The sequence below is a fragment of the Solea solea genome, chromosome 9 (genome assembly GCF_958295425.1).
Source record: "Solea solea chromosome 9, fSolSol10.1, whole genome shotgun sequence".
NCBI lineage: Eukaryota > Metazoa > Chordata > Actinopteri > Pleuronectiformes > Soleidae > Solea > Solea solea.
In genome coordinates, this window is record NC_081142.1 from 4,475,202 (window position 1) to 4,486,916 (window position 11,715).

Below are 11,715 nucleotides of genomic sequence, written 5' to 3' on the forward strand. Positions count from 1 at the left end.
TTAAAAAACAAAAAGGCTCCGGGCGCCTGTGTTTTAATTTGAATCACCTGCAGTTGGTTGTCAGAGAAACCAAAAAAGAGAGTCTGAACCATAAAAGGAAACTCACCTACATGATGAGCATAGTGCGACTGAGCACGAGCAAAGGCCAGGGTCAGGATGAAAAACAATCTGTGCAGTGGAAAAGCGCTCACTCGATTCCAACCCATGAAGGCCCTTTGGTATCGGCCCGGCTCCGGTGACACAGGGGCTGATGTGTGGGTGTCGTTTACATGGGAGGCTCTGCATATGGCCGGCCTGCTGAGGTAGAGGGCACATTTATTTGAGTCTGTCTAATTGACATGTTGGGATCGATGGAGGAACAGAAAGCCTCTCTACAGAGTCCGCCAATACAGAGACGGTCCCCTGGGCCCACGCACACACGGGGGCCCGCTGCCCTATCAGTCACAACCATAGCAGTGAACTAAGACACCTCACTTCCCCCATTCCCCCTCCTCAGATCACTTTAATACTCACAGACTGGGAAACAGACACCGAAAAACACTGCAGACACACACACACACATACACAGACAATCAAACACACAAAATCCTTATTGATCACTGCCCCCTCCATTGTACCACAAGCCCCACACTGTTTTGTAGGAAGGAGAGGGGGAGCAGCATAGCAGGAGGCTGCTGAATGATCCACTGATCCCACCATGAACAATTGGATCACACTCAGTGGTATCCATTGCAGGGCTGGTGATGTGTCACTCACGGATCTGTTGTTACCACACAGAGCTGACGGATACATTACCCCATTAATAAATAAATAAATAAATAAATAAAAATGACGGGACACTATTTTACCTCGCCCACTCCGTTGTTTCCCAGAATTGCAGTCTTATATACGGTGGCCTGCATGGAAGTGCAAACCGTGATTATGAAATGCGAGACACTTTTACAAAGCTTGAGGGTCAGGGTTACGGTTAATGCCATTAAATAAACATTTAATGGCATTAAAATGTTTATTTTATTGTATAGAATTAACTAATACAGTAAACGTTATGGCAAATGTTTAATATATGAAGTAGTATAAAAAGACGAAGTCAGTGGCTCTTATTTTGAAAGCCAGGTTGAAAAAATGTCCATAAGAATTGTGGCTTTTTTTAATTTGCTTTAGGGTTCGTGAAAGTGTTTCATATAAAACATATATATATATATATATATATATATATATATATATGTATATATATATAGTCCAGGATATTCAAATAAGGGGCGGAGCCTAGCTTAAACATGCAGGGGGCAGAACACCTGCCGTTCATTTGCTGTAAATAATCCCGCTATGTTTTTACATGAGCTCACTCGGACATCTGTAAATGTGATTAGGGAGCTGGCGTGAGACGTTGGACATTGGCTGTCTCACATACTGTACATGGAGCTCTCCAAACTATTTCAGAATGACTTCAGCGCATGTCTGCAATAGTGCCGTGTTTTGAACCAACAGATTGGGCAAAAAATGGTTCCAACAAAAGCACAATTTGGCAAAAAAACAACTGCTGACTTCTTAGAATCCCACAGACAGATGTTTCGACGTACGCTTCTTCTGAGAGATTTTCAAACATAAATCACCAGTGACAGGCGCGGAAAGGCGTTCCAGAGTTCTCATCACTGTGTGTGTATACTTGTATTTGTACCTTCTTTCAGCTCTTTTCTGGCATAATCACTGACCTTGTCAGGACTTGTAGTCCTCACGGAGACCTAAACCTGGTACTAATGAGCCACAACCTCATTTCCAAGGAACTGGTTAAGTTTAGGGCTAAGATTTGAATGGTGGTTAGGTTAAGGTTAGGGTTAAGGGTTTGTTTAGGCTGTCCAAATGAATAGAAATCAAATAAGTGTCCTAAGAAGAATAGCTGTACAAACCCGTATGTGTGTCTGTGTGTGTCTGTGTGTGTCTGTGTGTGTCTGTGTGCACGTGGGGTGTCCAAGGGGCTAATGAGTGGAAGTTTCGGAGGAGCTTAAAACCCATGAGGCAGCAGCACCTGTCCCTGTCCTTTCAGAGTGCTGGAGGCAAAAGGACTGTGGAGGTGGGGCGAAGCAGGTGCGGAACAAATCTGAGTGGATAAATGGGGCCAAAACACAGATGTTTGTTCGTAGGTGATATTGTTTGTAAAGGTGAACCTCCCATACCATGTGACACAGGAAGAGTGAAATGGGCTCAGGGCTTACCCCATCTCCCCAGTGTGCACCTCCACCTCCTCTAAGCTCTCCCACTCCCTCACATGTGTCTCATTCACTGTAAACCCCCCACACCAACACAGTCTGTCAACGCACAAGACTCTTTGTATGACGAGATCCCACTTTGTTGTCATGAAGACTCCTGTCTGTGCTGTTTTTGCACGTTTTACATGAAACCAAACACGCTGTGAATAACACTGTGAAATCAGAAGCATGACATGTGACAACAACAGCATCACTGCGTCTCAGATTGTTCCACCTTTGCCTTTTATATAGAAAGCATTTCTGCTGTCACATGGTTGGAATAACAATCCCCCCCCCATTATGAGTTTGTGCCTTTTATTCATTCAGGGAACAGAATGAATGGGGTGGGGTGGGGGGGGGGTCGATATTCCAGCAATGAACAGACTGCATATAAGGGGGCTACATGGACCCTTTGTGTCCCTTTTTAATGACTTTTGTTGTCTCCGGATTGAGCCTTTGGGGCCAAATGAAATCTGAAACCCCCGCCTCACCACCACCACCTTTCTTTAAACCACAGTTTTAATATAAAGCAGCAGCAGCAGCATTAAGAAGCAAATTACAAAGGATAAGACTGTGGCTAATGAGCGAGGGGACTGTTGTTGACCTGGATAAATCTGGACAGATGCATAGTTTTTAATTAGGGGGGATGAGGGAGAAAAGTGAGTGAAAAGATGAGCCAGGCCTTGGGGGAGTCGTTCTCGCTTTACTCCTTTGACTGGAAACAAATCACCTGCTTGGACGTCCTTGTTTACGGGACTTTAGTTATATTTGTGGGAACAACTGTTCAATCTAAAGGAGACAAAATGGTGAGTAATAAAAGTAATACCACGTAATTGGTACCATCCAGCTGGTGATAATAAAATCTATTATTTTACACTGTTAAAGATACACTAAAATGTATATTATGTGTATGATCATACATATACAAACTTCTGTCAGTTTTTATTTATTTTTTAAATATGGATGTAGCACTATAGACCCCAGTTTTAAAGAAACCCATTAACTGAAGTTAATGAAGTTAATGGTTTCCTTGTGCCATACTTAACTCTCCTATCAAGATACCAATGTAGTTGTTTTTGCATAATCCTGCTAACAGCAGACACAAAGGCAGCGCAGAAAATAATAACACATGATGTGCATAAACCCGGAGAACGGAGATTTGCATATTCATTAGTTCCACTTTTGATCGTTTGTGTTATTACCGTTAATGCTGCCGCTGCGGCTTTTAAATCATTGCCCTTGATACTGTTGAGCATCTGGGGATTTTACATCCCAGTGACTTTCTTGAAAAGGACAGTGCTGACACAATATTTGTCAAGTCTCAAGTCGTGTTTCTCTGTGCACATGCAAAAAGTCCCCATTTAAATTCACTTATTTATTTGCATCTGTGAGTGTGACTGCCTTTCAGATGTGGCGTACAAGAAATGACGTCAGAACGCTGCGAAACTTGAGTCTCTCTCTCTCTCCCTCGCTGCTTTTGGGTTTCAGTTTGTTACCATGGCAGCAGCTGCCGCTTCCTGCCAGAGTGGGTCTTCCTGTGTTCATTCAGTTTTGTCTGCACGCTCCAGAGGAGTTTTTAAAGTGCAGTGTTTACATTACCATATATGGGGTTTTCTGAACAATGGGCACAGGGCTTCCCCCAAAGACAAAAGTACCATTAACACTATACACACATGCAAAACTGAGCCTGTTTTCCTGCAGCTACATAAATGTGCACTCTACACTAGTCCACATGGGATTTCATTGGACTACTGAACAAAGGATAATATATAAAGCAGTTTAGTTTAGATTGGAGTCTGTTATTTGATCTTAATGTTAATTACGCCGAGGCTACACAACATTACACTGCTCCACACAGCATGTGAGCAATCTATTTTCCTGTTGCTAACAAGATTGTGTCTTACAAACAAGCATTTGTAGAGCTCTTCTCCCCGTTGTGCCATTTCTTCTATCCCTCATGCAATTGCTCTCTTTGGAGGAGGCATAAAATGCACCTTCTCTCAGTGGAAACGACGTGAAACCCACGCGTACAAGCGGTGCATCCTAACTACATGTTCTGCTGGGTAAAAATAGAGGGGTGGAGGGAAGACAGACTGAGAGATCTTCAAAAAAACCGCATCCTTGTTAGGAAAGGATCATATTCTTCTTCTGTCTTACAGGCTGATTAGCAGCATCCCTGCTTTGCGAATCAGAGGGAGCAACAGACACGATCACGATCAGCTCCCAGCTGGAGAAAGGCCAACTCATTTACATTCAGCACACGAGACTGCATGCACGCTGTCTGTTTCCATGACCTCAGCTGTTTCAGCACAGTGTAAAGCCATTCCATAACTCATAGCGCCAAATTTACTAATAGGGGCCAAGGGTGGATGGATAGAAGGGTGACTGAATAAGTGGAGCAAGAGGGATCGAGGAGGAGAGTGCAGATGGCAGCGAGGAAGATGACAAAATGTGCCGCTCCCTGAACCACTCTCTCATTCCTCCTCTGTGTCCCTTCCTTCCCCTCTTTGCCCTCGAGCCCTGGCAGCCCTTGCTGTCATGAAAACCTACCAGAGGACATTCAAACCACTGCCCCGCCCTTTTCTCGGAGTGCTTAGAATGAGAAATACTATCATTTGTATAGGAAACGTGGTCAGCATAGAGCAGCCACACTGCACCTCTCGCAGCCACAGGTCTAAACTAAGTGACTGTAAGTTACTGTAGGTGAGGTTCTGGAGAACTGAATATTATTAGTATATTATATACAACTGAGGGTGTTTTTTTGTCACCAGGCCTCTTCTGCTGTGATATACAGTATTTGAATGTTACACAGAAGTGTAAAAGCTCTCTGTACTGCCAGGTACACTGAGTGGTCAGTAAAAATGTGCTGTGGACAGCTGAGGACGAACCGATTTGACATTGTCACCTGCTTTTATTTAGACGTATGACTTTTGCATTCCCGCCCCTCGCACATCGAACGCGCTGCATTAAAGTAGTAAAACAGATGTCTCATAAATGTGAGAAGTCTCTGGGTCTCACATTTCCTGCGTGACTTTTTTTTTTTTTTTTTTTTGCTCCATAAAAAGCTCAAGAGGAGTCATGTGATTGTCACTCTAGCTGCTTATAATAATGCTCAGACAGAGATGATGACATTTCTTGCACATGCACAATTGCGCCGGATGCGCCACGGTGAGAATAAACCAACGTAATCACTCCAGTGAACAGTGTCATTACTGCAGGTCCCTCATGTGTTCATTAGAACAAAGAGGACCTGAGAACCTGACCCAGGCCATGTTAGACATCAGTGATCAGAAGTTAGAAGACAACATTTGGTTTTGACATCTTGTGAATTAATATTAACTTGTAATATTAAGAATTCAGCGGTGAAATCATTTCAAATCAAGTCTGGGTCTGGGTCTGGGTCTGCACAGGACCGTTTTTGTGAAGTAAGGATCATGTGAGGGGGAAATGGGGATCCCTTACTATACTAATTGATGTTTTCACTTCAGTTATTCTCATGCAAAGCAAAGGAAAAGAAAGCTGACTGTGAGTGTGTGTGATATGGCTGCTTTTATCTGTAAATACATGAGAAAGGGTGCGATACAGAAAAAGAACAAGGATGAGGTGGAGGAAGCTCAGTCAATTTCACCCCCACAGCTGCTGAAGGTCACTGGAGCAACTGCTGAAAGGTGCATGATCTTTCTCTCAGAAGAGAGAAGAGACAGGTGGGGGACCCCGACAAAAAGAGCATTTGACATATGACAGTTGCACAAAACCTCCCATGCGCTAAATTTGTAAGGAACAGCAACACACACTGAGGGGGAGAGAGAGAGAGAGAGAGAGACAGAGTGCAGGTGTACACACAAAGAGAGAGAGACAGCCACAAAATGACAATTGTGACGTATAGTGGAAGAGAAGAACCCACAGGCTTACTTGGTCACAGGGTTAAAGTACTAGCCGGAGACAGTCTGGCAGATGTGAGGAGAACGTGAGCTGATTTATACAGGGGAACTAATGAGCTGCAGGTGAGGGGAATGGGTGTGGAACAACAGGTGAGGGCAATGAAACGATTGCATGGAGGGCAGGCTCTGAAACAACAAGAGATATGACATGAAATGTGATATCAGAAAATGAAAAAAGAAAAAACAAACCACTGTAAAATCACAAAAAAAGAAGCCATCAACAGCAGTGAAAGGAGAATGGGAGTAACATTACTTACAGACCAGAACACATTTCAAAAACTGTCAATGTGTAAATTCACGTACTTCCTCAGTCCTCAGTCCTAGTCCACGTGTAGGCCTGTATTTTTGTTTTCCTCCTGCACACGGCAAGTTCTCAAGAACATTTTCATCCACATGAAACCACAAAAACACATCGTGTAAAGCCACACGGGCCAATCGGAGGACAGACCAGACAAAACATCTCTGCCTGCGCTGGTGGGCAACGAACAACGAAGGAGAAGCATTTGTTTTGACCTGACAACGAAGTTGGGCTTCTGGAATACAACGTTTAACAAAAACACAAGACACCGACGTCCTCAGAAAGGAAATGTGAATAACTTAGAACAAGTTGTACGTCTCACTGGAAACCGACAGGCTTGTCTGAACCATTTCCTCCCTGGTACGTTGAGGTTGTCTGGACTGCATGTGCGTGGATATATAACGCGTCACTCGTCCTCACCACCACTCAAAGAGCTTTTCATGTCACATTCACACGTTAATCACACACTGCTGGCAAAGCTGTCACGCGTAATTTGGGGTTCAGCGTCTTGCCCCAGGACACTGGAGGAGCCGGGGAATCGAACCACTGACCTTCTTGTTCGTGAACCACCCACTCTTCCTCCACTCGGTCCCAAAACAAATTACATTTGATGAGAAAACATTTTCCCTGAGCTCCAGGAGCTGATTTTGTTGCTAAGCAGCTTGATCCATTTATACTAACAGTACAAGATTTTTTTGTTTTTTTAAAAAACAAATACTGAGCCCTAGAAGCTTCCATGGAGATGGTTTCCACTTGTTTTTTTCTCCCAGATCGGTGGTTTTTGATTAGTGTGTGCCATATGTCCGGGTGCTTGTACACATCCTGTTTACCCAGTTTCCAGGGTTTATTTTAACCATGACCTCTGTGCCATTACCCCCCAGGTCACAAGTTCAGGCCCCCGAGGTCGGCTCCTCACTGATGGGGATAGACAGCTGAACACCTCTGAGTCCGATATGTGTATGTGTGTGTGTGAGAGAGGAGCCCTGAAAAAAGATTAAAGGTTCTCTTCACAGCCTCACAGCTGCATAAATATCCATCAGGTAATGTTTCAAACAGAAAGCAATTCCTCTCATCCGACAGTGCGGGGCACAAACAAGAATAGACAGAAGACAACAAGGTTCCTGGAGACCATGCGAGCAGCGCTGGGCCTTTTAGAGGAGAAGAAAGTAAGGCTGGAGTTCTTGTGCCTGAAGAAAATGCATTCTCTCAGTGTGTTCGCTTCATCACTCTCTTTCATCAGGGAAAAATAGGCTGTTTGTGGTCCTTATGTAAAAAGATAAACGCATCTACTCAAAGAGAGGAAGTGTATAATGGCAAAATGTTTTAATAGGAACGGCCAGATTGGAAATGGAAGAAGTTTTTTTTAACGCATGTGACGCTGAATGTCAGCGTCACAGCCATGTCATTTTTAGACCAAGGACTGAAGGTTAAAGACTATATATATAAAACATGGCTGTAGTCTTCTGATTTGCTAAAGAATGATGTCAATCTTTATAAATATTGTTCTCTTTTAGAGGAAATTTGATTATGTCTCTGAACCTCTGGTTGCAAATGGTCAACTCGAGATTCGGGAGGCTTCAAATTCAGATTCTTATGAGTGACGTTTGTTTCAGATGAGATTTTCAGCTCAGTGTCGGAATGAGAAAAAACCTAAAACCTGAAGCTGATTTTCCTCTTTTTTTTCCTCGCTTAGTTTCAGAAAGTTCTACTGGCAGAATGTTGAAGAGTAATAGACAGTGAAAACTAACATTTTTTCATTTTCATGTTTCATTTTCTGCTATTTCTAACAAGAACAATACTGGGAAAATACACAAAATCATCTGCATTACAGTAATAACATTCATCTTTTGTGTCAACTTCTTTAAACGTCCTGTCTTTCAGGGGTTTTGAGACGTTCAACACTTGCAGCCCATGCGCCATGCTGTGAACTTTCATAATGACAAGAAGGTCTACAGTACTTGTGCAGTGTTGACATTCTGGGATATTTTCCGTTGTGTGTGTGTGTGTAAGTGAAGGGAGGATACAGCTGAGCACGTCTTATCTTAGATCACACAGAGACGTGTGAAACCCCAACTCTGCGGAACTCCTCTCAATCCCAGAGCCACAGGGTTTCAGTTTGCGGTGGCAGCTGAGCCGCTCTCTCTCTCACACACACACCTCACACACACACACACACACAAACTGTGTGTTTCTCTCTCTCCCTCCCTCCCTCTTGCTCTTTCAGTTCTTCTCGGTCTTAAAAGTCAGTTACATCCATAGAACGCAAGCTTGCAGAAAGCGGCAGCAGGTATGTGTGGAGGCTGGGGCTGACAGTCAGATGCAGTCAGAAATAGGCAGCGACTTCTGAGAAGAGGCTCGTGATAGTTGCAGTATGACTGGAAGCCTTGAGAATCTATTAGTGCAGCTGCACTAGATGTTCGTGAATGTAACACTGAGAAGAGAGGACGCGACAAGAGACTCAAATCTGAATCAGTCGTGCGTAGTTTGGTCACTGTGAATGTGTTCCTCAGGCAGAGGTTGGTTTCTTGTGTCAAGGACACTCATCGATATAATGCATTCTTTATCCTAACCTTAACTATCACAACTCAATGTTTATCCCTTAACTATTACCCTCAAAAAGCACTTTTAAGGGGTGACAGAACGTGATACCCATACAAGAACACACACACCTATTCGTACTATGTGTATTTTAGCTCCACGTTTCAGTTTAGGCTGATTAAACATAGAGAGTCAAAGGTTCAAGTAAATCATTTTTTTTTTTTCCCCATATTTACAATTTTCCTTTATCTGTCTATGTGGTTTAGGTGACACACATGACCCATCGCCTATTGACTAATCAATGAATGAGCATCTCTCTATCTCTCTGACATTCTCCTTTCATCAGTCTTCCCCGATCACACTTTGCTGGCCCTGCGTTCACCACAGGCCACGGACGGAGAGGAAGAGTATTTGCTTACTTGCAGGAGGCCACTGAGTAGGAGGCTTTCGTTACCGGAATCGTCCCTACAGAAAGAGGAAGGAGGGGCAAAGGACACATTTCTTGTCATTGGCCATTATCAGTCTGAAGGTGTAGACTGTAAACAACTGGCTCAAGCACGTACGGCTTTTAAAATTTGAAACCCCTGACCATTTTTAAGGTGAACATTCAATACAAGGTTTTCCTTTAAACACAAACATTGTAATTATGTGTAATTGGTCTGCAAAGGAGACTTTTTTCCCCTCATAATCACACATGAAATAACTACTGCAAGTCAACATGCGGCTTCACTCAGCATGTGTTTTGTGTTCTCGCGGTCCTTTCATGTGCTGAGACTCGAGCTCTTTTGTCAGCCTCGCTGGATACAAGAGAGCGCCGAGCTTCAAGAGCTGCTTCAAAAACACCTTTCACTGCAAGTGCATGTGTCAGGACGCGGGCATCACGCGAGCTGCGGCTCTTTCTCCATCTGCAATCTGTCACTCCACTCTCATATTGCGTGCCGTCTCGAGCAGATGTGGAGAACATTTCGGCCGGCTTGCTCACTGAACCGCCTGCCCTCTATTAACAACCCCCCCACCTACACACCCACACAAATCCTTGGTCTTTTCAGAAGTGTCTATCAGGTTTAACCGAGTCGAAACTTGTCGTCGAAGGTTGAAAACGGATACCTGAACTTGAATGTGGATATATGCCCTGCCAATGTAAGCTTGATTACAACAATCATCCGTCATGGCACTGTGTGTGCAGTCTTGTTCTAGATGCAAGATGTTCTAGTTAGGTTGGAGTAGCACATACCTAAGATTCTCAAGGTCTGGACACATGGTGACTAACCCATGTGTGAAAATGAAAACTCATGCTTTCCTGAGCTACTGTTTCCAGTTGTGGAAAAACCTGGTTAATTTAGTATATTTAGGGTCAGCTGATCTATATATATCTATATATATATATATATCAGGCTTGTACAATAGGCACAAAGTGAAATGTTGAAGTATCTGACGTCATTTCTCCAGGACACTTTTTGACTTCCATTTCCCGCCTGCAGATTTGGTATAGATGAATTAGAATCTCTTAATTGCTCAGATGTGAATGTAATGGGTTGTTTTGCTTTATTACTGTACAGCACTTTGGTCAATTGTGTTGTTTTAAATGTGCCGTACAACTAAATTGGAGGGCCACGCGGTTGGTGTCGGGGGTTAGCACTCCTGACTCACACAAGAGCCTTTCTGCATGGAGTTTGCATGTTCTCCCCGTGTGTGTGTGTGTGTGTGTGTGTGGGTTCTCTCCCACAGTCCACAAACATAGGCAAATCAGACTTTCTAAATTGAGTGTGAGTGTGAGAGTGTAAGGCTGTTAGTCTCTTTGTGGCCCTGGGATGGACTGGTGGCAACCTGTCCAGGTTTTACTCCACCTTTTGGGTTTGGCACCAGCGCCCTTGCATGACCCTCTTGTTAGGGATAAAGTGGTAGATGAATGAATGATTTTACTAAATTGGATTGTATCGGATCATGCTGGCCCTGTGATACACTGGCGACCTATCCATGTCTCACCCAGTGTCATATGGAATTGGCTCCAACCCGCCACTATGACCCTATGGGACCTTAAAAGAGTAAGTGGGATGGGCGGATGAATCAGGAAAATAAGAAAACACTTTCAATGGGAAAAATACAATTGCCTCAGGACCAGTTTAGTAAAGTGGGTCAAGTAACTCATTCATGTTACACCCTCAACCTGCTGAGAAGGTTCACTCCGATCTCGACTTATGGCACTTTTCCACTATGTAGTTCTAGCACGACTCGCCTCGACTCTACTTGTTTTTCTTTGCTTTTCCATTCGTGATCGTACCTGGTTACTTAGTGCTTTTTTTAGTACCTGCTCTTGTGAGGTTCACACTGAGCTGAGCCAATACTATAATGGAACGCCAACAGACTGCTGATGAGTTAATTATATATTAGTTCAGTGACTGTGTCAGAGTCTCTAGTCATGCTGGAAGTACTGAACTCATCTTTTTAAATAAGTGAATCTAATGATTCAGCACACTGAAAAATGTTGAGGAGGTACAATGTTAATGGAAAACAAAGTAGAGCTGGAACTGTATCAAAGTGCCATTACATGAGCGCTGGATATATAAGGTAAGGTAATATCTTATCGATGCAATTCTAAGGCATATTTTATACACTTTTCATATCATGTTACCCAATGAAATAGATTCTCTCTTGATATATTAAGACTGGTCGTCACTTTAACACAATAACA